Source organism: Balaenoptera borealis (assembly GCF_965194805.1).
Source record: "Balaenoptera borealis genome assembly, chromosome: 1".
NCBI classification, from domain to species: domain Eukaryota; kingdom Metazoa; phylum Chordata; class Mammalia; order Artiodactyla; family Balaenopteridae; genus Balaenoptera; species Balaenoptera borealis.
Genome location: NC_138860.1, coordinates 135,395,767 through 135,420,781, shown reverse-complemented (window position 1 = coordinate 135,420,781; position 25,015 = coordinate 135,395,767). Strand labels below are relative to the sequence as shown.

General features: G+C 40.2%; 1 protein-coding gene and 2 long non-coding RNA genes across 3 annotated transcripts in view; 2 read left to right on the top strand and 1 right to left on the bottom strand.

The window, feature by feature from the left end:
• The window catches only part of LOC309613405, a 48,132-nt gene extending 34,880 nt beyond the window's left edge, over positions 1–13,252 (bottom strand). The window contains exons 1-3 of the long non-coding RNA XR_014235706.1: positions 13,172–13,252; positions 1,017–1,180; positions 18–167 (exon numbers count right to left, since the gene is read on the bottom strand). This is a non-coding gene — a long non-coding RNA (uncharacterized lncRNA). The remainder of the gene's footprint in view (positions 1–17; positions 168–1,016; positions 1,181–13,171) is intronic.
• Positions 158–25,015, top strand: part of LOC309613562 — a 200,006-nt gene continuing 175,148 nt past the window's right edge. Inside the window, exon 1 of the long non-coding RNA XR_014235788.1 lies at positions 158–478. This is a non-coding gene — a long non-coding RNA (uncharacterized lncRNA). The remainder of the gene's footprint in view (positions 479–25,015) is intronic.
• The window catches only part of LOC309613273 (uncharacterized protein), a 105,517-nt gene continuing 94,393 nt past the window's right edge, over positions 13,892–25,015 (top strand). Inside the window, exons 1-2 of the mRNA XM_082359908.1 lie at positions 13,892–13,992; positions 14,361–14,414. The gene's annotated coding sequence lies outside the window, so the exon portion shown is untranslated. The remainder of the gene's footprint in view (positions 13,993–14,360; positions 14,415–25,015) is intronic.

Sequence of the window (25,015 nt, the reverse complement as noted above, 5' to 3'; positions counted from 1 at the left end):
TAGTAAGGAAAGCTTACCCTTGCCAGCTTCATCAGTGGTCCTGAGGTCTCAGCTTCAGTCTCTGGAGCAAGCTGGAAGTCCCAACCATCCCATCCTCGTTGCCAAACTGTCAGGGAGGATAAACTTTTTTTCTACCCTCTTAAGTCACTGGGAGTACACAAATTAAACTGACAAAAGAAAGATTAGCAAGAGATGGGCTTCCCTGGTGGCACAGTGGTTGAGAATCTGCCTGCCAATGCAGGGGACACGGGTGCGAGCCCTGGTCTGGGAAGATCCCACATGCCACGGAGCAACTGGGCCCGTGAGCCACAATTACTGAGCCTGCGCGTCTGGAGCCTGTGCTCCGCAACAAGAGAGGCCGCGATGGTGAGAGGCCCGCGCACCGCGATGAAGAGTGGTCCCCACTTGCCGCAACTAGAGAAAGCCCTCGCACAGAAACGAAGACTCAACACAGTCATAAATAAATAAATAAAAGAACGTGAATTTCAAAAAAAAAAAAAAAGAAAGAAAGATTAGCAAGAGAAAGGACGGATTTTTATCCACCAAAGTACAATGCACATGGGAGTTCACACAAAAAAAATGTAACTCAAGGAGATAGTTAAAATTTGAGGCTTATGTACTATTTTAATACAGGAAGGGGAGGAGGGGAAGGGCACTTATTGGAAAACAAATGACTTTAAGGAAAGATAAATAAGCCCTTAGGAGAATAGATAGGAGATATGACAGTCTGCTTAGGTGTGGTGCTGATTTCTATTTGCCAGTGATGACAGTCAGATTTTCCTGGTTGCTCCCAGAAAGCGAATTTATGGCAGTTGAGTTCTCTTGAGTTCTTTTGGGAGGCTCTGCTCTTAGGCAGATAAGAGCGTTAAGGAAAAAAGACTTTTCAAATGCCATCAGCTCAACATTATGTTTTATGCTACGGCAGAGTATTCTGGGCCCCTTCAATGCAGAGAAAGGTGATAATGTCTTAATACTTATTACTGCTTTGTGAAAAATAAGCCAAGAATACATCTTACCTTAAAAGAAGCAGGATGTTTTGACAATACTTTTGACTCCCTGGCATTTGGAGACCCGAAAAGGCTGATCATTAATTTCATAGTTTTTTCTTCTCCTTCTCCTGTTCATCACTTTATCATCATCATCTTGCTCACTCTTCCCTGAGCCTGAGGTCAGAGGTGAACTGAGTGTGAGGAATAGACATAAAGGTCCTTCAGTTTGCAAATGATGATTGGCACATTATTTGATTTTTATGTTAAAAATCTAAAAGCTTAGTGTTTTTTTTAGGTCATAAAACAGGAGTAAGTACTAAATGTCTATGGCATTACAAATATTTATGTTCTCATCTTTTGAGCCATGGGGAAATGTCTTTTTGTCTTCCAGAGATTCTGACCTAAAGGTAACATGTCCAAGCAGAGTGATAGAGCCATTGAAAACACAATTCTGAAAGGGATGTATCTAAGGCTTATAATCTAGATAGGTTTATAAAATACAAATAGGTGGTTGGATGTAAGAATGAATTCCTGGGTTCTCACATCCAGGAAGGAGCCATGGTCTTGGCTTGCAAATCTCAGGCTCTAAAGTAGAATGATGAATTTTCTAAGAAAAAAACACAGGTTTAGATTTAACTATTGGAAAATGAGGGCAGCAACACATCAAAAGGGGACCCCTGAAGTGAGAAGCATTAAAGATAAATTTTTTTCTGGAATTATAAGAGCCTTGGATTTTGACATGTTTTGCAACTGACACCCAATGAGCCCTCAGGGTATGAAAACAGTACCTTTTAAAAAAAAAATCTTAGACTAATTTGGAGAAAAGAAAAAGGTATAATTATTAGATTAAAAATTTTTTAGATTTAATAAATTCCAAATAACCTAATCTAGTAAACATTCTTAAAATTCTTGCTTCAAAGAAGAATAATCATTATAAGTATGACAATTGATATTTTCATGATTTCTGAAAGCCTTTGCATGGATATTTCATTTAAAAACAATAATATCAACTTAGCATTTTCACTGACGATTTGTATATTGGCAAGTCTTGAAAGAAATAGGCCAGTGCTTGAAAACAGGTTTTGCGAGTTAATTTTTTCCTGATGACAGTGTTTAAATATAAATTTTTAATGCAAGTCCTTTCTTGTAAGAGTGTAAAGTAAAGCAAACAACAAAGATATTTCACAATAAAGTGAAAATTAAAAATGAAATAAAAATACACAGTAGGACGACTGATAGCCTCTAAGGAGCATTGGCGGAAATTTGAAGACAGCCCTCTTTCTTTAGAATGTACTTAGGAAGGCCACAGAGCAGACAGCTTGCAGGAGAAGCCTGGGCTGGATATCAAGGTCCATGCCCTTTCCACTGGGCGCCCTTGTATAAGGCATAAACTGCCCAACATCATGTGTCCACCCTGCAGAATAACATGAAAATACGCTGCCATTTGTGTACACACACACACACACACACACACACACACACACACACACACATGCATAGACTGTCTCTGAGAAGATATATTGATACAAGGAATTGGTAACATTGGGTGTCTGTGGGGAGAACTGGGTGAGGGTAAGAAGCAGGCATGTTTCCTTGAATATCTGTTGGTGCTCTCTGACTAGTATATTATTGTATGCATGCATTACTTATTAAAAATTAAAAAAAATTAAAGGAGTTTTTATTTTGAAGTAGAGGATAAAGTAAATGCACAAATGAGTCAAAAAACACAGGTATCCTGTTGAGTAATAAGAGTGCTTTGGCATTAAGAGCAAAGTGGTCACCTCTGTTTGGGAGGATCAGGAAAGTCTTTCTAAGGGAAGTGTTGTTGGTCATATGCCTCGGCGGCCTGGATAAAATTTCCATTAACAGACAGTGAGGGTCCTGAAGGAGGCATTTCACAGGAAGGAGAATGGTGAGAACAAAGGCCAGAGGTTGGCAAGGGGACCAACGCCCTGGAGAACTCAGTAGGCCTATTTGTGGCATAGTAGGTCTGTGCAGGGAGGGGTGGTGGATAGAGGTGGCAGAAGTCTGGAATCAAAATGTGGAAGATCTTAGTTTCTAGGCTGGGGTATACAAAGTCTGCATAATAGATAAAAAAAAAAGAAAGATTTGTAGCTGGAGATGACATCAGACCTCTCCTATAACAAGAGTTTATATATAATAGTTTTTCTTGGAAAAAGGAAATTAACAATATAAGTGCTTATTAGATTAGCAAATACTGGCAATATATCTGAGGTTGTAGTCATTTAAAACCTTTTTTTTTCCCCATTTTTCTACACTAAGTAGAAACCTTATTGAATTTTAATGGCACTAGAACCTTAAAAGTTTTAATCCCAACTCTGCTAAGTAAGAAAACTGCAACAACAATAAAAAAGATTAAGAAAGGGACCAAAAAGCACCCAAATAGTGACCAAAAAATTGAAATCAGAAAATCAGTTCAGATTTTCAGTGAGTATGAGGCAGATGAAAATAGACTTCTAATTCTGAGATTATGCATTTCTGTATTATAGGAGTTTCTCGTTTTTAACTCTTAAACATATTAATTTAAAATTTTGTGTGCATAAATGCTTTTCATAGGTTATTTTCAGAAAATGAACTGTGGATATCATATACAGATTCTGAAGGAATGGAAATGTATTTAAATTAAAATGAGAAGCTTAAATTGGATAGATGTGAATGAAATGTTTCATAGAAGGTATCCATAGAAACCACTTAAAATAAAGAGAAATGTTAATTCTCTTTGTAAATTGAGCTCCCAGAATCAAAATGAGAGTGAGGCATTTAGTGTAGGTGCAAATACACTTTGGCTTTATCTACGTGAAACACACTAATGGACAATTATATTTTTTTGGCCATGGTCTCAGCTGATAATCACAATCAATTTATGGCCATACTGCATCATGGTTCAACCACACTTCCGAGAGTGGTTCGAGACCCGCGGGTGCTCTCCAGTCCTTTAAAAAAAAAAAAAATTTATGGCCATATAGTTCATGGGATTCAGTTAGTAAAATAGCTAAGTTACATTGACCCAACTTGTTGATTTAATCAAGTGTGTGACCAGAGAACCATCTCTGTGGTATCCCAACCTTTCAGCAGTCTTTGACTACACAAGACATTAAACTTTAACTACCACTGTATAGTGATTATATATGCCAACTGGGGACGCCATTAAAAATAATTTGTGAAAGAATAAATTTTCCTATGCCAACTTCCGAAAAAAGTCTTCATTTTCCACATTCTATTCTAGGCCTGCGTGAAAGCAGACATGTTTTATGTTGCTGCAGTCACAAAGTTTGGAACTCAAAGCTCTGCTTCTGTTTTTTAATATATAAAATGTAAACATTTTCTGGTTACATTTCTTCTTAATTTCTTAATTTTCCTTTGTCACAATCACAAATGATGTCACTGAGTTGATGATCACTTCAGAAAAGCTAACTTCATTATTACTAACCATAATAATTCATTATTGCTCACTGTACTTTTTTCCTACTCCTCCCCGTTATAGGTAGTTCTGTGATGAACTACTTTTGACTTCACTCACTTCATAATCCAGCTGATGTACTCTAGACCTCCTGTTTGTAATGGCCTTAGACATTCTCAAACATTTTGGCTGCAGAACATCTTTATACTCTTAAGAATTATTGAGGAGCAAAAGAGATTTTTTTTAATGTTTATTTTTTATTTATTTATTTTTCTTACTAGTCATCCATTTCATACACATCAGTGTATACATGTCAATCCCAACCTCCTAATTCATCACACCACTACCCCCACCCCCGCTGCTTCTGCCCCTTGTTGTCCATACGTTTTTTCTCTACTTCTGTGTCTCGATTTCTGCTCTGCAAACCGGTTCATCTGTACCATTTTCTAGGTTCCACATATATGCATTAACATACGATATTTGTTTTTCTCTTTCTGACTAACTTCACTCTGTATGACAGTGTCTAGATGCATCCACGTCTCTACAAATGAACCAATTTCGTTCCTTTTTATGGCTGAGTAATATTCCATTGTACATATGTACCACATCTTCTTTATCCATTTGTCTGTCGATGGGCATTTAGGTTGCTTCCATGACCTGGATATTGTAAATAGTGCTGCAATGAACATTGGGGTGCATGTGTCTTTCTGAATTATGGTTTTCTCTGGGTATATGCCCAGTAGTGGGATTGCTGGGTCATATGGTAATTCTATTTTTAGTTTTTTAATGAACCTCCATACTGTTTTACATAGTGGCTGTATCAATTTACATTCCCACCAACAGTGCAAGAGGGTTCCCTTTTCTCCACACCTTCTCCAGCATTTGTTGTTTCTAGATTTTCTGATGATGCCCATTCTAACTGGTGTGAGGTGATACCTCATTGTAGTTTTGATTTGCATTTCTCTAATAATTAGTGATGTTGAGCAGCTCTTCATGTGTCTCTTGGCCATCTGTATGTCTTCTTTGGAGAAATGTCTATTTAGATCTTCTGCCCATTTTTGGATTGAGTTGTTTGTTTCTTTAATATTGAGCTGAATGAGCTGTTTATGTATTTTGGAGATTAATCCTTTGTCCGTTGATTCGTTTGCAAATATTTTCTCCCATTCTGAGGGTTGTCTTTTTGTCTTGTTTGTAGTTTCCTTTGCTTTGCAAAAGCTTTTAAGTTTCATTAGGTCCTATTTGTTTATTTTTGTTTTTATTTCCATTACTCTAGGAGGTGGATCAAAGAAGATCTTGCTGTGATTTATGTCAGAGTGTTCTTCCTATGTTTTCCTCTAAGAGTTTTATAGTGTCCAGTCTTACATTTACGTCTCTAATCCATTTTGAGTTTATTTTTGTGTATGGTGTTACGGAGTGTTCTAATTTCACTCTTTTACATATAGCTGTTCCCTTTTCCCAGCGCCACTTATTGAAGAGCCTGTCTTTTCTCCACTATATATCCTTGCCCCCTTTGTCATAGATTAGTTGACCATAGGTGCATGGGTTTATCCCTGGGCTTTCTATCCTGTTCCATTGATCTACATTTCTGTTTTTGTGCCAGTACCATACTGTCTTGATTACTGTAGCTTTGTAGTATAGTCTGAAGTCAGGGAGTCTGATTCCTCCAGCTCTGTTTTTTTCCCTCAAGACTGTTTTCACTATTAGGGGTCTTTTGTGTCTCCATACAAATTTTAAGATTTTTTGTGCTAGTTCTGTAAAAAATGCCATTGTAATTTGATAGGGATTGCATTGAATCTGTAGATTGCTTTGGGTAGTAGAGTCATTTTCACAATATTGATTCTTCCAATCCAAGAACATGGTATATCTCTCCATCTGTTGGTATCAACTTTAATTTCTTTCATCAGTGTCTTATAGTTTTCTGCATACAGGTCTTTTGTCTCCCTAGGTAGGTTTATTCCTAGATATTCTATTCTTTTTGTTGCAGTGGTAAATGAGAATGTTTCCTTAATTTCTCTTTCAGATTTTTCATCATTATTGTATAGGAATGCAAGAGATTTCTGTGCATTAATTTTGTATCCTGCAACTTTACCAAATTCATTGATTAGCTCTAGTAGTTTTCTGGTGGCATCTTTAGGATTCTCTATGTATAGTATCATGTCATCTGCAAACAGTGACAGTTTTACTTCTTCTTTTCCAATTTGTATTCCCTTTATTTCTTTTTCTTCTCTGATTGCCATGGCTAGGACGTCGAAAACTATGTTGAATAATAGTGATGAGAGTGGACATCCTTGTCTTGTTCCTGATCTTAGAGGAAATGCTTTCATTTTTTCACCATTGGGAATGATGTTTGCTGTGGGTTTGTCATATATGGCCTTTATTATGTTGAAGTAGGTTCCCTCTATGCCCACTTTATGGAGAGTTTTTATCATAAATGGGTGTTGAATTTTGTTTTTTCTGCATGTATTGAGACGATCATATGGTTTTTATTCTTCAGTTTGTTAATATGGTGTATCACATTGATTGATTTGTGTATATTGAAGAATCTGTGCATCCCTGGGATAAATCCCACTTGATCATGGTGTATGATCCTTTTAATGTGTTGTTGGATTCTGTTTGCTAGTTTTTGTTGAGGACTTTTGCACCTATATTCATCAGTGATATGGGTCTGTAATTTTCTTTTTTTGTAATATCTTTGTCCGGTTTTCGTATCAGGGTGATGGTGGCCTCATAGAATGAGTTTGGGAGTGTTCCTTCCTCTGCAATTTTTTGGAAGAGTTTGAGAAGGATGGGTGTTAGCTCTTCTCTAAATGTTTGATAGAATTCACCTGTGAAGCCATCTGGTCCTGGACTTTTGTTTGTTGGAAGATTTTTAATCACAGTTTCAATTTCATTACTTGTGATTGGTCTGTTCATATTTTCTATTTCTTCCTGGTTCAGTCTGGGAAGGTTATACCTTTCTAAGAATTTTTCCATTTCTTCCACGTTGTCCATTTTATTGGCATAGAGTTAGTCTCTTAGGATGCTTTGTATTGCTGCCGTGCCTGTTGTAACTTCTGTTTCATTTCTAAGTTTATTGATTTGAGTCCTATCCCTCTTTTTCTTGGTGAGTCTGGCTAATGGTTTATCAATTTTGTTTATATTATCAAAGAACCAGATTTTAGTTTTATTGATCTTTGCTATTGTTTTCTTTGTTTCTATTTCATTTATTTCTGCTCTGATCTTTATGATTTCTTTCCTTCTGCTAACTTTGGGTTTCGTTTGTTCTCCTTTCTCTAGTTCCTTTAGGTGTAAGTTTAGATTGTTTATTTGAGATTTTTCTTGTTTCTTGAGGTAGGCTTGTATGGCTATAAACTTCCCTCTTAGAACTGCTTTTGCTGCATCCCAGAGGCTTTGGATCATCGTGTTTTCATTGTCATTTTTCTCTAGGTGTTTTTTGATTTCCTCTCTGATTTCTTCAGTGATCTCTTGGTTATTTAGTAACGTATTATTTAGCCTCCATGTGTTTTGTGTTTTTTATGTTTTTTTCCCTGTAATTGATTTCTAATCTCATAGCGTTGAGGTCAGAAACGATGTTTGATATGATTTCAATTTTCTTAAATTTACTGAGACTTGATTTGTGACCCAAGATGTGATCTATCCTGGAGAATGTTCCATGTGCACCTGAGAAGAAAGTGTAATCTGCTGTTTTGGGATGGAATGTCCTATAAATATCAATTAAATCTATCTGGTCTGTTGTGTCATTTAAAGCTTGTGTTTCCTTATTAATTTTCTGGTTGGATGATCTGTCCATTGGTGTAAGTGAGGTGTTAAAGTCCCCCACTATTATTGTGTTACTGTCAATTTCCTCTTTTAGAGCTGTTAGCAGTTGCCTTATGTATTGAGGTGCTCCTATGTTGGGTGCATATATATTTATAATTGTTATATCTTCTTCTTGGATTGATCCCTTGATCATCACGTAGTGTCCTTCCTTGTCTCTTGTAACATTCTTTATTTTAAAGTCTATTTTATCTGATATGAGTATTGCTACTCCAGCTTTCTTTTGATTTCCATTGGCATGGAGTATCTTTTTCCATCCCCTCACTTTCAGTCTGTATGGGTCCCTAGGTCTGAAGTGGGTCTCTTGTAGACAGCATATATATGGGTCTTGTTTTTGTATCCATTCAGCAAGCCTGTGTCTTTTGGTTGGAGCATTTAATCCATTCACGTTTAAGGTAGTTATCGATATGTATGTTCCTATGACCATTTTCTTAATTTTGGGGGGTTTGTTTTTGTAGGTCCTTTTCTTCTCTTGTGTTTCCCACTTATAGAAGTTCCTTTAGCATTTGTTGTAGAGCTGGATTGGTGGTGCTGAATTCTCTTAGCTTTTGCTTGTCTGTAAAGCTTTTGATTTCTCCGTCAAATCTGAATGAGATCTTTGCTGGGTAGAGTAATCTTGGTTGTAGGTTCTTCCCTTTCATCACTTTAAGTATATCATGTCACTCCCTTCTGGCTTGTAGAGTTTCTGCTGAGAAATCAGCTGTTAACCTTATGGGAGTTCCCTTGTATGTTATTTGTCATTTTTCCCTTGCTGCTTTCAATAATTTTTCTTTGTCTTTAATTTTTGCCAGTTTGATTACTATGTGTCTCGGTGTGTTTCTCCTTGGGTTTATCCTGTATGGGACTCTCTGCACTTCCTGGACTTGGGTGGCTATTTCCTTTCCCATGTTAGGGAAGTTTTCGACTATAATCTCTTCAAATATTTTCTCGGGTCCTTTCTCTCTTCTCCTTCTGGGACCCCTATAATGCGAATGCTGTTGCATTTAATGTTGTCCCAGAGATCTCTTAGGCTGTCTTCATTTCTTTTCATTCTTTTTTCTTTATTCTGTTCTGTGGCAGTGAATTCCACCATTCTGTCTTCCAGGTCACTTATCCATTCTTCTGCCTCAGTTATTCTGCTATTGATTCCTTCTGGTGTATTTTTCATTTCAGTTATTGTATTGTTCATCTCTGTTTGTTTGTTGTGTAATTCTTCTAGATCTTTGTTAAGCATTTCTTGCATCTTCTCGATCTTTGCATCCATTCTTTTTCCAAGGTCCTGGATTATCTTCACTATCATTATTCTGAATTCTTTTTCTGGAATGTTGCCTATCTCCACTTCATTTAGTTGTTTTTCTGGAGTTTTATCTTGTTCCTTCATCTGGTACATAGCCCTCTGCCTTTTCACCTTGTCTATCTTTCTGTGAATGTGGTTTTTGTTCCACAGGCTGCAGGATTGTAGTTTTTCTTGCTTCTGCTGTCTGCCCTCTGGTAGATTGAGATTTTTTAATGTGGATTATATCAACCATATTTACCATATGAGAAGGTAAATTGAGATATTTAAAAAATATTTATTTTAAAATAACGAATTCATTATATGTTAACATAAATAACTTAATTTTTATGGAAAAATATATTTCCCCATGTTAAAAAAAAATTAGTGAGAAGAGTGACATTGTTTAACATTTTGCAAATCTCCTTAATGTCTGTGTCAATGGAAGACAGCTGGATTCTCATATCTACTTCTGCTTTCCATCTGTTGCAGTATCTCACTTCATGTAGCCTCTGGAAAACTGAGTAAAAAAGGCGTGAACATCTTAGTAATATCATGAAAATAGTTTTGACCTGAATGGGTATTGGTTATCCCCAGGGGCTTCAACCACACTTTGAAATACTACTGTACACACCATGGTAAATATGCAAAATTATTACCTGGCTGAAGGGTTGGAAGTCCTTCCCAGACTTCCCAGAGAAGAGTCTTTATTGTATTTTGCTGTTCAAAGAAATTGATAACAGTGATTTTTTACTGTCAAATTCCCTTCCTATTTACCTCCTCTGCAGTTCAGGAAATACTCACTAGGTGCTAATGAATTAAGTTTCAAATTTACCAGTAATTAATATAACTTTCCTCATTACCATCGAAGTATTTTAGAGCTAGAAATGCTAAAAGAGAAACCCGCAACATCATCTGGTCAAATATGAGATGGGGACCACTGGTTGTATGCAAAAAACATTTTAGGTAATACACAGCCAAACATTAAGTAACATTGAGTAAGGGAGTGAGAAAGTTGTCTCTTGTTGGTTTCTCTTTCCACGTGGTTACAATGCGGCCACGTCTTAGCTTGATTGTTAGTATGTCTTCCATATAACTTAACCAACTTGCAGTGTCTTTAACCAGCTTGCATATTTTCCAATTTAACATAAGGTTAGCCTAAGAAGTCTTAGCGCCTTAGGCAAGCAACAGTATCTAGCTAGAATTTAACGGTATATTTTTTATCATCTTATTTTTATTACTACCATCTACTTAGAGCACGACATTTCGGTTTTTAATTTAATAACGTTTAATTTTAAAACATTTGGATTTAAAGAAAAAAGTTATTAAATAATAGTATGAATGGTATGAGTAATAAAGTGCATGATGGAGGTTTGGGGAAAAACTGATTTAATTCTGTCCTCAATTTACAGTTAGGGAAATCAAAGCATGGAGAAAACCGACTTGCTTGAGATGGCCACAGTCAGAGACTTTAACTCTGGCCTCCTTACTCTCAATCAAGAGCTCTTTTTGCTACAGCATGATGAGTGCTGATGTCTGACATTTAACATTTCAGTGTTAGAGCCTGCCCTGAAGTCAGACAAATCCAGGTTAAAACCCCTGCGCCATCCTGGGCTAGCTGTGTAATCTTAGACAGACTTCTTAGCTTCTATCTCCTCGGTTTCTTCACTTATGAAGTCAACATAATCCCCATTTCACATTAACATTTTGCCTATCTTAAATGAGATAATATTTTAAGTGGTTTGAAATGGCTCCTGGCACTCAATAGGCAGAGTTATTTTTATTAGCTGAAGTTACTGTTAGTGAACTGCAGAGCATTTGGAGCAAAAGAATCTTCATAGCCAGGGCTTGGCTCCAGTGTGTGTGAACTGCATCTGCCACTTGGATCCTTACTTAATTAAAGGCTGGAAATCATTGCATTTCTCTGAAGGAGGCTAACACGCCTTTGGTTGCAGGAAGTGAAGGTTAAACGCGTTAACTGGGAAACTTATGGAACCAAGGGTTAAAATAGCCTTGAAGCCAAAACCAAAGAATTCTGGCCTCTGGTGTGTGATGCAAAGCCAAGCATGTTTGCCTTTGTGAGCCCAGGAATGCTTCTGGTGAGCCTTGTTTGTTGTGGAAACTGACATGATCAAAGTGGGGAGAATTAAAACGATCTATCAGAATAATAGTCAAGGCTGTATATGAACTCCCCAGACAGAGCATTGAACCTGAAGTCTCCCACTGAGGACAGACAAGCCAGCTGACAGAAGCTGGGAAGAAAAGAAATGCATCTCTCTAAGGCAGACGAGTGCAGCTGGGAGATAAAGACCCTGGGTGAGGAACTCTAGATGAGAGTTCAGATTTAGCAGACGGAAAGGTGAAATGGAATGCTGACCTTGTGGTCTTTAGGATTCTTGCAACACCAAGGTTGTGGTTTTCAGGTGTCAGTTTTTGGAGTGGAGTTACTAAGTGAAGCAGGCACTTTTAGTAGTAAAGCATTTGGGGGCGGGGAAACTGTGCCAATTGCGATAAGATCCTGTGCCAATTGCACTGGAATGTTCTAAGGCATGATGTCATGCTTCTTCCCATATTAATTTCCAAATGTTGAAAAATTCTCATTATGATTAAGTAGACTTAAGGGTCCCTAAGTGGCTGGCATGATTTTGGATTGTTTGCTCACTTAGTCCTTCATCCCAGGATGAAGATTAGTAAAACTCTTTGATGTTCTAGCAAGTATGAAATGACATTGGAGCCCCAACTGTTGCTAAATCCTTATCAAGGCATACAAAGAATCATAAAACAGACAGATTGGAAAAGATTTTAAGGAAATCCAGTCTTACTCACATATTTTAGAGATGGGGAAACTGAGGCCCAGAGAAAGGAAATGACTTGCTCAACACTACACAGAGTCTTCTGCTTTGCAGGCCAATGCTTGCCTGCTGCCATGCCAAAGAATCCCCAGCAAATAGACTATGGCCTAGAATAATGCCCACAGGGGGAGAGTCACCTTCCCGGTGTCCGTAATTCGAAATGCTGCAGGGATATCACTCTGTTTTCATTTTTGAAAATTATACTAACACTCCTGCTTTTTGTTTTGTTTTTCCTTTGTGTATATTGGCTTATCTTTTTATCTCTGTCCCTCCCTGGGGATACGTCACCAGGACTCTCCTGGACAGAGGTAGGTAAATGCAGAATGAGGTTTTTATAAAGATCACGAATACACCCAATACTGAGCCCAATGAGAGAACTGAATAATAATCATACCTTATGCTGAGCGCTTTGCAAATCACAAAACGCGTTTTAATCTCTTCTTCCGTTAATCCCTACACAGTCATTAGGGAGGCAGAGCAGTTATTATTATCATCTGTCTTATGGATGCATTAAGTGAGACAGAGGGAGCCCAGCGACTTGCCCCACACCACACAGCCCCAGAGCGGCTGAGCAGAGCCCGGCGGGGGATTCAGCCCCTCAGGACCCTCAGTTCAGGCACCTCTTACGGCGGCATGCAGAGGCCCAGACTCATGGATTCCCCAGGGTACATTCTCTGAACTCTCGACTTGGTGGGAGTTTCAGGAAATTCTGCAAAAAGGCAGCGGGAGGGTTTAGGAGGATCGGAGAGAAATACTCAGAAGGTGCGGGGGAGGGGAAGGCAGTCTGGCAATCTTGCATTTAAAAAGGTAAAGAATTAGCGAAAGGGTTCAGTCGGCCGACCTCAGAGATGAAATCCTTCTCCTTTCTCGGGGCTCCCAGAAACTGCTTCTTCGAAGAAAACGTCTGAGGCTTGAATTTCATGTTACCTGCCTTGCTGGAGCAGCCCTGCCCCTGGGCGCGGCGGGGTTTGGGCTCCCTTGGCTTCCAGGCCCGGGCGCCATTCGGCGCGAGATGGGGGAGAGCCCGCAGGCCTCCTGCCGAGAAGCCCGGGGATGGGAGGGGGAAGTCGGCCTCGCATCAAAGCAATCAGAGAAACCCCGGGGGGCTATTGGCCTGCTTCTCTCCTCCGACGCGGCTTTGCCCCAACTAATTTCCTGCCCGGGCCCTAACCCAGGTCCCGCCCTTTCCCACCCTTCCCAGCTTCACTCCGTACCAAGCATCACTAAAGTAGGGAAACAGGAAAAGAAAGCTGGGCCCTGCGGGTTTCTGTTTGTCTTTGCAAACCACTTATGGAGCGAGAAGTGGGGACCACAAATGGGGACCCCTGAGGAATGACCCCCTCCCCAGCCCCCTCTCCAGTTGAGTTACCAAATGAGGCCAATTCATTCTCTGGAATGTAGCAGCCGGGGCAATGATGATTGCTACTGACAGGGAAGCTTTCATGTAGCAATATCCCCGGCCACCGGCTGTGCGGCAAAGAGAAAGAACTCTCTGGAATTCACAACATCCCCCCTCCAATTCATCCCCAGCCACCCCGCTGTGTGTGAATGGGTTGTGCTGGGGGTTCGTAGCTCTGATGCGGGGGATTTGCCGATTCCTTTGAGCCCCCTGAGGAGAGGTGATATGGAGAGCAGATAATCAGCATGCAGCGCTGAGACGAGGTAATGAATTGGCTCGCCTGGGCCTGGCTTCACTATTTGTACACTTTTAGGCACCTCGGAAACTGGGTTTGCAGACAAAACCTGTGCCGAGGGGCCCTCAACCCCCGACCTTTTGTGGGCCTGGATGGCTGCCGCCGCTCCCGCTCGCTGAAGGCGGGGGCCTTGTCTCCGAAAGGAGGAGCCGGAGGCGAAGGGAAAGGAGCCTGGGTTCTAAGCGGGCCAGGCCTGCGCGGTACCTCTCCCGCCTCAGTCCCACGCTCGCCCCAATGAAGTCGAGCTTTAACTCGGTTTTCATTCTCCTGCATTGCAGTTTTCAGTCTAAGCCCACTGCTTCTGCGAGTAAAATGCTGTTTATTTTTCCCTCGTAGCTCCACGTTCATCTCTGGCAAGAACATGTGTTCAAGGCATTGTGACCGTCCAACGTGAGTTACGATTTGCTGGATGTGGGGTCTGTCTGTCTCTGTCCGCTTCAGCGTCTCCCACCGTGCTAAAAGATAATGCTAGTGCCTGCCTAAAAAAGTAACAGCTGACATTTATTGAGCACTTACTACGTGTCAGGCACTTAGAGTTTATACGCATGATCATAGTCAATCCTCAAAGCAATCTCTGAAGGAGATGCCAGTCTCCGGTTTCCTTTTACAAGGAGGAAAAAAAGGCTTTGGAGTTCCTAACCGGCTTGGGGCCACGGACTGGGGGCGCTAACTAGTAGGCAGGTGGAGTCAGATTCCCTCTGCACAGCCTCTGGGTCCCACAAACCTCGTCTTCGTTTAGACGCTCACTGCTTCTCATCAGGTGCGTCTGCCACAGAGTTTCCCGCTTCCAAGCATGCAGACCGCAGCCCCCTCCACCCTGCAGCCGGGGGGAATCTCCCTGAGACACCCCAGTGGGCCATCCCCTTGCTTAGACTCCTCAAAGGTTCCCCATAGTATCTAGAAGAAAGTTCAAACTCCTCAGCTTAGCACACAAGCTCCTTTATGACGGGCACCTGGAAAGAATTAAAGACAGACGGAGGGGATAATCCTAATCCGCTCTTGGGGGAGTTTGCTAGATGGGGCTGTGAAGGGAACCAGCGCCTCTTTTCCTCAGACTCTGGAGTCCACTTGTGGGCCTGGCTCCCTGAGGGCTCTTCCCACTCTGACCCTGCCCCCCATCTTGTCTTTCTTGGCAGTTGCCACTCTTGACTTGCCTTCCTGGGTCCCTCTTCTTTCATTCAGGACTGAAGGCGTTGGATGTAGATTTTTGCTCCTGGTTCCACTATTGAAGGGAATTCAAGATGAACACTTTGGTTTTAAGGGTTTTTGTTGCCAGAAACCACGGGGTACTAGACAAAAATTATGACAAAGTGTCAACCAATCTGCATGTTCATACCTTGCATGTCCGGAAATTACCTTTTATACGCTACAGTTGGGTTTTCCCCCATCCGCTGATGAGCGAACCTTCAGGCTCTCCCACGGGCCCTGCGAACCGGTCACTGTTCAGTTTTAGCAGCAGCAGCATTGTTTTCCTAGCAGTGTTATTACAGTTATTTAAGGATTTCATCATAAGGTGTCCCTATTTTATAAAAACACACATAAAACTGAAATATTCAACATTCTATCAACTAATACTTATTGAGAGGCTGTTATAAGTGTGTGGGGAACTGTGGTGAACAGGACAGTTAAGGGCCCTGCATTATGCTGAGAAAGACAACAAACAAACAAATATACAAACAAATAAATATTCAAGAGCATGGTTAGCAACATAAGGAAATAAACCAGGGTGATGTGATAGAGAAGTGGTAGGGAAGGAACTGCTTTAGATTAGTTAGAGGAGGAAAGGCTTTCTAAGCAGGTGAGATTTGAGCTGAGATTTGAATGGTAAGAAGGATCCATCCATAAGAATGATTGGAAGTAGAGCATTCAGGCAAGGGCCAGGGACAGAGGTGGGGAGAAGCTTGCCTTCTCTGAAGACACAATAAGGCTGCTAGAAGGGCTGAGGTATTTGGATGAGCAGGGGATGGGGTGGGATGTTATGCAGGAGATGTGAGCTAACAGATCTTTAAGATCTTGTAGGCCAATGGCTTTCAAACTCTTTTAATGTGACCCACAGTAAGAAATACATTTTATATTACAGTCCACTATACACACACAAACACACACACACACTCCTGAAAGAGAAGTTCTTTCAATAAACTTTGACATTCTCTATTTTATTTTAAAATGCTGATCCTTACCCAGTACATTGGTTTCACAACCTAGTAATGACTTGGTTTGGAAAGCTCTGTCCTAGATTATAGTAAGGAGTTTGGATTTTATTCTCAGTATAATTGGAAACCTTTGGAAAAGTTGTAAGCAGGAGAGTAACATTTAATTCACATTTTGAAAACTGACTTTGCTGTCTAGAGAGCAAGTTTGTATGAAGGTGGGTGAGAGTAACAGCAGGGAGACCAGTTAGGAAGCTGTTGTATTTTATCTAGAGGAAGAAATAATGTTGGCTTGGTAGCTGAAGAGACTGAGAAAAGTGGATGAATACTATAAAATTTGGAGGTAATGCCAACATTGGATGTGGCATGTGAAGAAGAGAAATGAGGCAAGGATGACTCCAAGAGTTGTTTGGTTGTTTATTTTTAGCAATGAGTGGTACAGACCTTTGCTGAAATGAAAAATTGGGGGATGACTACATTTTGGGGAATGGGGATATTGTTTTGGGTATTTCAAGTTTAGGATATCTATACCTCCTATACCTCTTTTTTTTTTAAGATTTTTTTTTTTGATGTGGACCATTTTTAAAGTCTTTATTGAATTTGTTACAATATTGCTTCTGTTTTATGTTTTGGTTTTTTGGCCGCGAGGCATGTGGGATCTTAGCTCCCAGACCAGGGATCGAACCTGCACCCCCTGCATTGGAAGGCGAAGTCTTAACCACTGGACAGCCAGGGAAGTTCCTATACCTCCTATACATCTTATTGGAGATGTTAGACATATCAGTAAGGGTGTTTTGGTGAAAGATCAGAGTTGGCGATGAAGCTTTAAGAGGCAGTGGCACATGGATATTATTTAAAGCCGTGGGACTACAGGTATTTACCTGGAGAGAATGTGTGGCTAGAGAAGAGCAGTAGGCTTCCTACTTCCCCCTTTCTGGATCACACCAACGTTAATAGGTCTAGCAGAGGAGTATTTCCATTCTGAAAATGATGCTTCTTGTAACAAAGTGGAATATGAAAAATCATTAGATATACTGAGTCTCAAGTACTCATCCATTGGATTTGAGGTGGACAACTGTGTTTAATTACAGAAGAAAAACTAAATCTAAGAATATGTAAGACATGCTGGTGGTAGATCATCTAAAGTGTAATTAGGAGTTTTATAATACATTTAACTTCCTGGGGGTAGAACACCTCTCACATTGTTTGTGTGACTTCCTGCCGAACTTTTACCCAGATAACTTTAGTGCCTGTTGTTTTTTAGGAATTCTTTACAGAAGTGGGGGACTGTTTATGTCATAGAATTTATTCTTTGCCTCTCTCTAGTTAAATCAGTTGTTCTTATTTCCTCACATCTCTGTTAGATGTTCTAGCTGAAGGAGTTTATACTCTCATTCAATCTAACTTTTCTTTCTGGGGCTGGAACACACCTATTTTTACCTTCCTTTGTAAGAAGACTCTACCCTTGGTCTTCCATCTCTCCCTCTCTTCCAGTCAGATAGGGTGTCAGGATACCTTAATTGTGGAAGCCATTCCAAGAAAAAGAAGACTCTTCACTTTCTTCTTTTCTTCCCTTCCCTTTTCCTTCCTTCCTCCCTCCCTCCTTTCCTCCTTCCCATCCTTCCTTCCTTCTTTTTTTTTTCTCTTTCTCAAGGGCAGTGGTTTTTCAATTAAGTTAAAGCCCAAAAATAAAAAATAAACAATGGAATAATGGCGCCATTTTCTTCTCTTTGTATGAACCTCATCAGCAACTTCATGAAATCCAAGGGTTCCATTACTGAAATGGATTCATTTCCTCTTTGAGGAGACTTCAGGTAGAGGAATCACTATAATCTGTGAGCCAGCTGTTTACTCAGAGAAGGCAAATTAAGATTATTCCCTGTGACAGAGTCACTGATAGGATTTACCCTAGAGATATAATGGAGAGCCAGAGAGCTTACACAGATTGCCTCTTAAAAAGAATCACATTTCATTAGTTGATCAGAAAATATGGTATACTTAATGATTTAAATAATTTATTAAAAAGATGCTGGTGTGATTTTTTTTCAAAAGGCAATGTAGTTTAAATAATGTTCACTTTGGAATCAGAAAACTTGAGTTTAATCTCTGCGTTACCTCTTACCAGCTATAAGCCTGACATAAGAGCAAGTAATGTCACTTCTCTGAGCCTCAGATTCTTCATCTATTAGTTGGGCAAAAAAATTTCCCTATAGGTTTGTTGCAAAGATTAAGTAGAAATAACGCGCAGAGCACCTAGTACCTGGGAGTACTTGTCATTACCATTAGTAGGCTCTTAAAATAAGACAAATAGTTATTATGATTATATATTTGCCTACTTTTAGTGACAAAGATTAAGGCCTGGGTTAAATATGGCCTCCAACTCTGTAAATGCTGATGAGAATTCTGGCTGATATTGAAATAGAGCATGACATGTATTTAAGGGCTAAGTGAAATGGGTTTTGTAATATATGGTCATACTTTGGATGACTTCTCAGAAATTCAAGTCTGTTATGTACCTAAGGAAATGAAAAAGCCAAAAAATTCTGGCACCTGGCTTAACGGCCTGGATTCTTTTGGGTCAATATAGTTTGTCCTCTTTGTTCTTTTTTTTTTTTTAATAATTTTTTATAGGTTTTTTTAAATAAACTTATTTATTTTATTTATTTATTTTTGACTGTGTTGGGTCTTCATTGCTGCACACAGGCTTTCTCTAGTTGCAGCGAACAGGGGCTACTCTTCGTTGTGGGGCGTGGCCTTCTCATTGTGGTGGCTTCTCTTGTTACAGAGCACAGGCTCTAGGCACGCAGGGTTCAGTGGTTGTGGCTCACAGGCTCAGTAGTTGTGGCTCACGGGGTCTAGAGCGCAGGCTCAGTAGTTGTGGTGCATGGGCTTAGTTGCTGCACGGCATGTGGGATCTTCCCGGACCAGAGCTTAAACCCGTGTCCCCTGCAATGGTAGGCAGATTCTTAAGCACTGCACCACCAGGGAAGCCCTGTCCTCTTTGTTCTTATTTAATAGAAGTTAGGTCCTGACCATAGCTCATTTCTATGTTACTTCATCACTGGGGTGCCTCCTTGAGTTTTTAGAGCACAGAACACAGAGGATAAACATAACCAAGACATCATATTTATGAAAATGGGAGTCTGCATAACTAAAATTGAGTTTCATCCATTCATTCTTTCATTCACTCCATAAGTATTTCCCAAGCTTTGTGTACTGGGAACACATATGTACAGACACTGTATTGTGACAATGACAAGACAGACAAAACTCTGCCCTCAAGTAGAGTTAGACCATAAATAAATATACAAATAAATAATTACAGGTTGTGATAAGTGTGATGAAGTAAGTAAGCATGGTGCTGTGACAGAGACTAATAGCAGTAGTTAGAGAAGGCTTCTCATAGGAGACAATGTTTAAGATGAGACCAAAAAGCCAGCCAAGTGAAGGGTCAAGAGAGAAGCTTTCCAGACAGAGGCGACAGCAAGAGTACCGAGGTGGGACAGAGCTGGAAAAATTTTAAGAACTTCTAGAAAGCCAGCATGACTGGTGTATAAGAAAGGAAAGACGGGGAGAGAAAGGCAGGAACCACATCACACAAGCCTTTAGGTGTCTGAAGATTTCTTAAGTCTATGGGAAGTCACTGAGGACTTTGAAATAGGGGTATGACATGAGCTGGTTTACATTTTCCAAAAAAATTACTGTAGAGAGGGCAGATGGGAGAGGGGCAAGAGTGGGTGCAGTGGGCCACCTGTGAGGTGGCATAGATAAAAATGGAGGGTAGCTTAAAACAGAGAGGAGTAGAGTTTCAGGATATATTTGGGAAGCAGAGCCAATAGGACTTGCTGATAGATTGTGAAGAGTGAGGAAAGGGAACAACCATGGTTTCCGGCTTTAGCAACTATTTGGGTGGTTCTGTCATTTTCTTCCCTTTCAAAGGGAAGACTTCAATATGATCAGCTTAGGAGTTGGGTAAAGAGGGAATCACATGTTCCATTTGGGAAATGTTAAGTGTGGGATGTCAACAAGACAGGCAAGGAGATATGCCAAAATGTCAGCTGGATATGGAGGCAAGTCTAGAGCTTAGAGGAGACTGCTAAGCTGGAGAGAGACGTTTGAGAGTCTCCGGAAGTTCATTTGTATTTGAATCTAAGGAGATGGATAAAATCATATAGAGAGAGGAAGAAGAAAGAGCCCAAGATTTGCCTTTGGGACTCCAAAATTAAGATGATTGTAGAGGAAAATGAATTAGCGAGGAAACCAAAAAGCCATGACCTTGAGGTAGGAGGAAGATCGTAAGTGATGACTGTAGGAAAAAAAGAAACCTAGGAGAGGCAAGTGTTGTAGGAATGAAGTAGTCAACTGTGTTGAAATCCATTTGTAACCCCTACATTTCTTTATATGATAAACAACACCGCCCATCGGGGCAAGGTTGATCTTGGCTAAATCTCTTATGAGTGTCAGATGGACAATTTATTTAACCTTTTTTTTTAAAAAAAGTAAATATAGGAACTTCATTATTTTTTAAAATTTCAGGTTTATTGAGGTGTAATTGACTTATTTAAGCTTTCTGAGTATTAATTTCCTCATTTGTAAAATAGGGCAATACATGCATTTCATAGGCATTTGTAAACATCGAATAAGCTAATTTATAAAAACTATTCACAGAACACTAGGTATACAGAGCTCAATAAATAGAAGCTATTATTATGAAATAACATTATGTTTAGAAATCAGAAGACCCACATTCTAGTGATTTTAGTGTAGATCCTGCATTTAGCAGTTGTTTCCTTGGGCAATAATAGTTATTTGAATTTCAATTTTCTCACCAGTGAAATGGGGAAATAATTTCTGTCCTGCCCTTCCTTCTCATAGTGCTGTCCAAAGGATATGAGAATGCTCTATAAGCCATTCAGTGCTGAGGAGATATGAAGAATTTCTCATTGTCCAGTAGAATTTCTATTTATCTAGCTTTCAAATCAATCAAGTGTTTATACTTTAGGAGTGCTGGGAATAGGCTTGAGGGAGGCAAGTGACAATACTGGAAAATGCAGCTTTTAGCTAGACCCAGACTTATCAGATTTAAAATTCATCTCTGCAGTACTCTGTTTCCCTTACTTTCTTCTGAAGGGATCTACATGAATCAAGATATTAATGCAAGGAGAAGCAACTGATTCCTGAGGACATGGGCTATCTTCCCAGGATACCTAATCCACTGTAGATGCTAAAAATTTAGCCTTTGATGGATTGAGAATGCATGCCCACATAATCCACGGGCAGGGGAATGCTTCCCGTCCAAATTGTGATGATGTATCCTCAGTTCTCCATGACTCAGGAAGAGGCAGATTGAATGGGAAAAGGGAACTGAGGAAGAAGAAAACCTGAGGGAAATAGAATGATGCATGAAGAGGAAGAGAAACTCTTAGAAATGAGAAGAGGAAACACCACCCTCAAATTAAATTTGTTGGCATGAAAAGATGCTGGAGGGAAGGGGTGTTGGAGGGAAGGGATGCTGCCTCTGGACCAATCAAAAGACATTTGCTAATGAAGAAACTAAAGCTCGAGGGGTAAAATGACTAACTCAAGGTTACTTATAAGAGCTGACACTTTAGCAATCACTGGTGATTTTTCTATGGTGTTTAAAAAATAACAACAAAATCTTGATGCTGTCTTTGACATCTCTCCCTCTGTCTCTCACACTCAAATTCATTCATAAACAACTTCTTTTGAACCTATTTTAAAATATATACAGAACCTGACCACCCCTCATCATCTGTACCACTACCATCCTAAGCAAGCCACCCTCATCTCTCTCCTGAATTAGTGAATGGTCTCATGCTTTCCCCTCGCCCCCCAGCAGAGTGATCTCTGTAAAAACTTAAAATCATACTACCTCTCTGTTCAACACATTCACTGGCTTCCCATCTTAGAGTAAAATTCAAAGAGCTAACCATCACCTAGGAAGCCCTGAATAAACCTACCTCCCTCATGCTTCTTTCATTTCATATCCCACCACTACGCCCACGCCCACCTCACTCCATCCAGCCACAATATCTCTGATATTCCTTTGACAAAAGTAGCATGCTCCTACCTTGGGACCTTTGTACTTGGTGATTCCCTCCATCTGAAACACTCTTCCCTCAGATATCCACATGGCTCACTTCTCACTCCTTCAGGTCTACTCCAGGGTCAGCTTATCAGACCACCTCCCAACCAGCTTCCTTAATTAGTGCACACACACTCAGCCCTCCAGTTCTCTACTTCAGTGGTGCCCAACCTTTTTGGCACAAGGGACTGGTTTCGTGGAAGACAATTTTTCCATGGACTGGCGGGGAGGGGCGGGGAGGACGGTTTCGGGATGATTCAAGTGCATTACATTTATTGTGCACTTTATTTCTATTATTATTACATTGTAATAAATAATGAAATAATTATGCAGCTCACCATAATGCAGAATCAATGGGAGCCCAGAGCTTGTTTTCACTTGCCGCTCACTGATGGGGTTTTGATGTGAGTCTGCAAGCAATTGGTTTATTATGGTCTCTGTGCAGTCAAACCTCTCTGCTAATGATAATCTGTATTTGCAGACGCTCCCCAGAGCTAGCATCACGGCCTCAGCTCCACCTCAGGTCATCGGGCATTAGATTCTCATAAGGAGCATGCAACCTAGATCCCTCGCATGCGCAGTTCACAGTAGGGTTTGCGCTCCTATGAGAATCTAATGCCGCCACTGATCTGACAGGAGGTGGAGCTCAGGCAATAATGCCAGCGATGGGGAGCGGCTGTAAATACAGATGAAGCTTTGCTCGCACCCGCCGCTCACCTCCTGCTGTGTGGCCTGGTTCCCCAGGGGTTGGGGACCCCTGTTCTACGTCACTGTATTTCCTTCTAGCATTGTCACCTTTGTACATGTTTCATATTTAATTGTTATCTGTCTCCATTCACTAGAATATAAGTTCTATGAGGAAAGAGATTTGTTGGTTTTTTCAATCCTTGATTTCTAAGTCTGGCATGGGTGTTAGGCACTTGAACAAATGTTGAATGAATGAATCAAACCCTGTGACTTAGAGCAAAGGAGCAAAGATATTAGGAATTTTTAAAAGACATGGAGATAACTCAATCCTGTCATTTATCGGCCATCAGCTTTTAGGCACATTATGAGACTCAGTTTCTCCCTGCCTTTTACATGTGGCTGGTACCTGACTGCATTCCTTGTAGAGTTTTGAGGGTTAAAGGAGACATTGAATTTAACTGCAGTCAGGACAAGGGAATTAACATTTATTGAGTACCATCTAAGAGCTGGACCCTATACACAATATCATTCTCATAACACTCTTATAAGGCAGGTATCATTTTCCCATTTAACTGGGATCAATCTGCAGCTCAGAGAGTTCACTTCTTAAACAGGAAGTGGTGGAGTTATGGTTTTCATCCAGGGCCTTATGGCCCTTACATTCATGTCCTTTTCACCATGGGCCCACCTTCAAATGTTGGTTGTTATTTTCAGGACAGCATCAGGAGCCAAATGTGGAAGCCAGTGTTACATATTGAGTTGTCATCAAATCTTGATAAAATGGGAAAGAAGGGATTTAGCAAGTGAAATTTGTTTCCTTGTCCTTAAATCTTGCAAAGAAAACTGCCACTGATTCTCCTGAAAGAGCTCTAGCCAGCCTGCAGGGCCAGTAATGGCCTCCTCAGTCTCTGCCTGACCATTCAAAGCCACTCTGGAGCTTTGGGGGGGCTACCTTCACCTCCGTTCTTCAGCAGATATGGGGTCTGCTGTTTACTGAAGAAATTCTCTCCACTTTGCAGGCTTCTTTCATATGCCAAAACATGGAGGGAGAAGAGGCAGGCCAAAGCAAAATCCTGGCTTTCTTCTTTTTCAGCTCTTTCTAGTCCTTTCTAACGCATGTTGTGATCAATGCCTAAGGCTCAGGGAATTTGATTTTTAGCTTTTCTACTTCCTAAATACATTCTCAGTGAGTGAGGTGTTCTCCCCTTCATGGTTTCTGGGTCATTTGGGTCCAGATGGGTCACTTGGCTCAAAGAGATGCTGCTGATTCTGATAGAAAGCTCCATGAATGTGGGTCTCTATATCACTAGTCTATATCATCACTATCACTATTTTCATTTCAGTTGTACTAGTAAGGAAAAGTGCTTTTTTAACACAATAAATTGCTTTAGCCAGCAATTAAACCAGCAACTTCCCATTTGTTTCTCAGCTTAGGTGGGGTGGCAAGTCTAGTCAGGTAAATAGGTTTCTTAGAACGATAGTTCTCACACTTTTCGCATTCAAGGTATTTTTAGCAGCTCAATTTGAAGGATTAAAAGACTCATCTGACAACAGTAAACAAGTCAGCAGTCATTACTGATCAGTCTGAACTACAAAAAATAATGTTGCATCAGATTTTAGTATTTTTTTCAGCATTCCCTTGATCTCACAGCACCACTGTTGATGTTTGATAGAAATATCAACTATCATGACTACTCTTTCTTATATACACAGAAGACAATGTTCTCAAGTGTTCCATTAAACACTTCTTTCTTTGTCACATGCTTGAATCTGTGATACAATCCTTCCCGGTTCACAGCAAGTTTTGCTCTGCCCTACACCATGTTGCAAAACCCACTGGAATGCAATGCTTAATCTGACAGGCATTGTCAAATAGAGTATCTTTAGTGATAGCCAAAACATATTGGAATATTGATCAAAAATTAGTAACACATCCAAATTTTTTGATACATATGTGTTCTGCATCACATATTTGTAAAACTTTGGTCTGGACAAATGCCATCCAAGATTCTGACTTTCTCTGTTCTCTTTTATTTTTCTCTTTTACG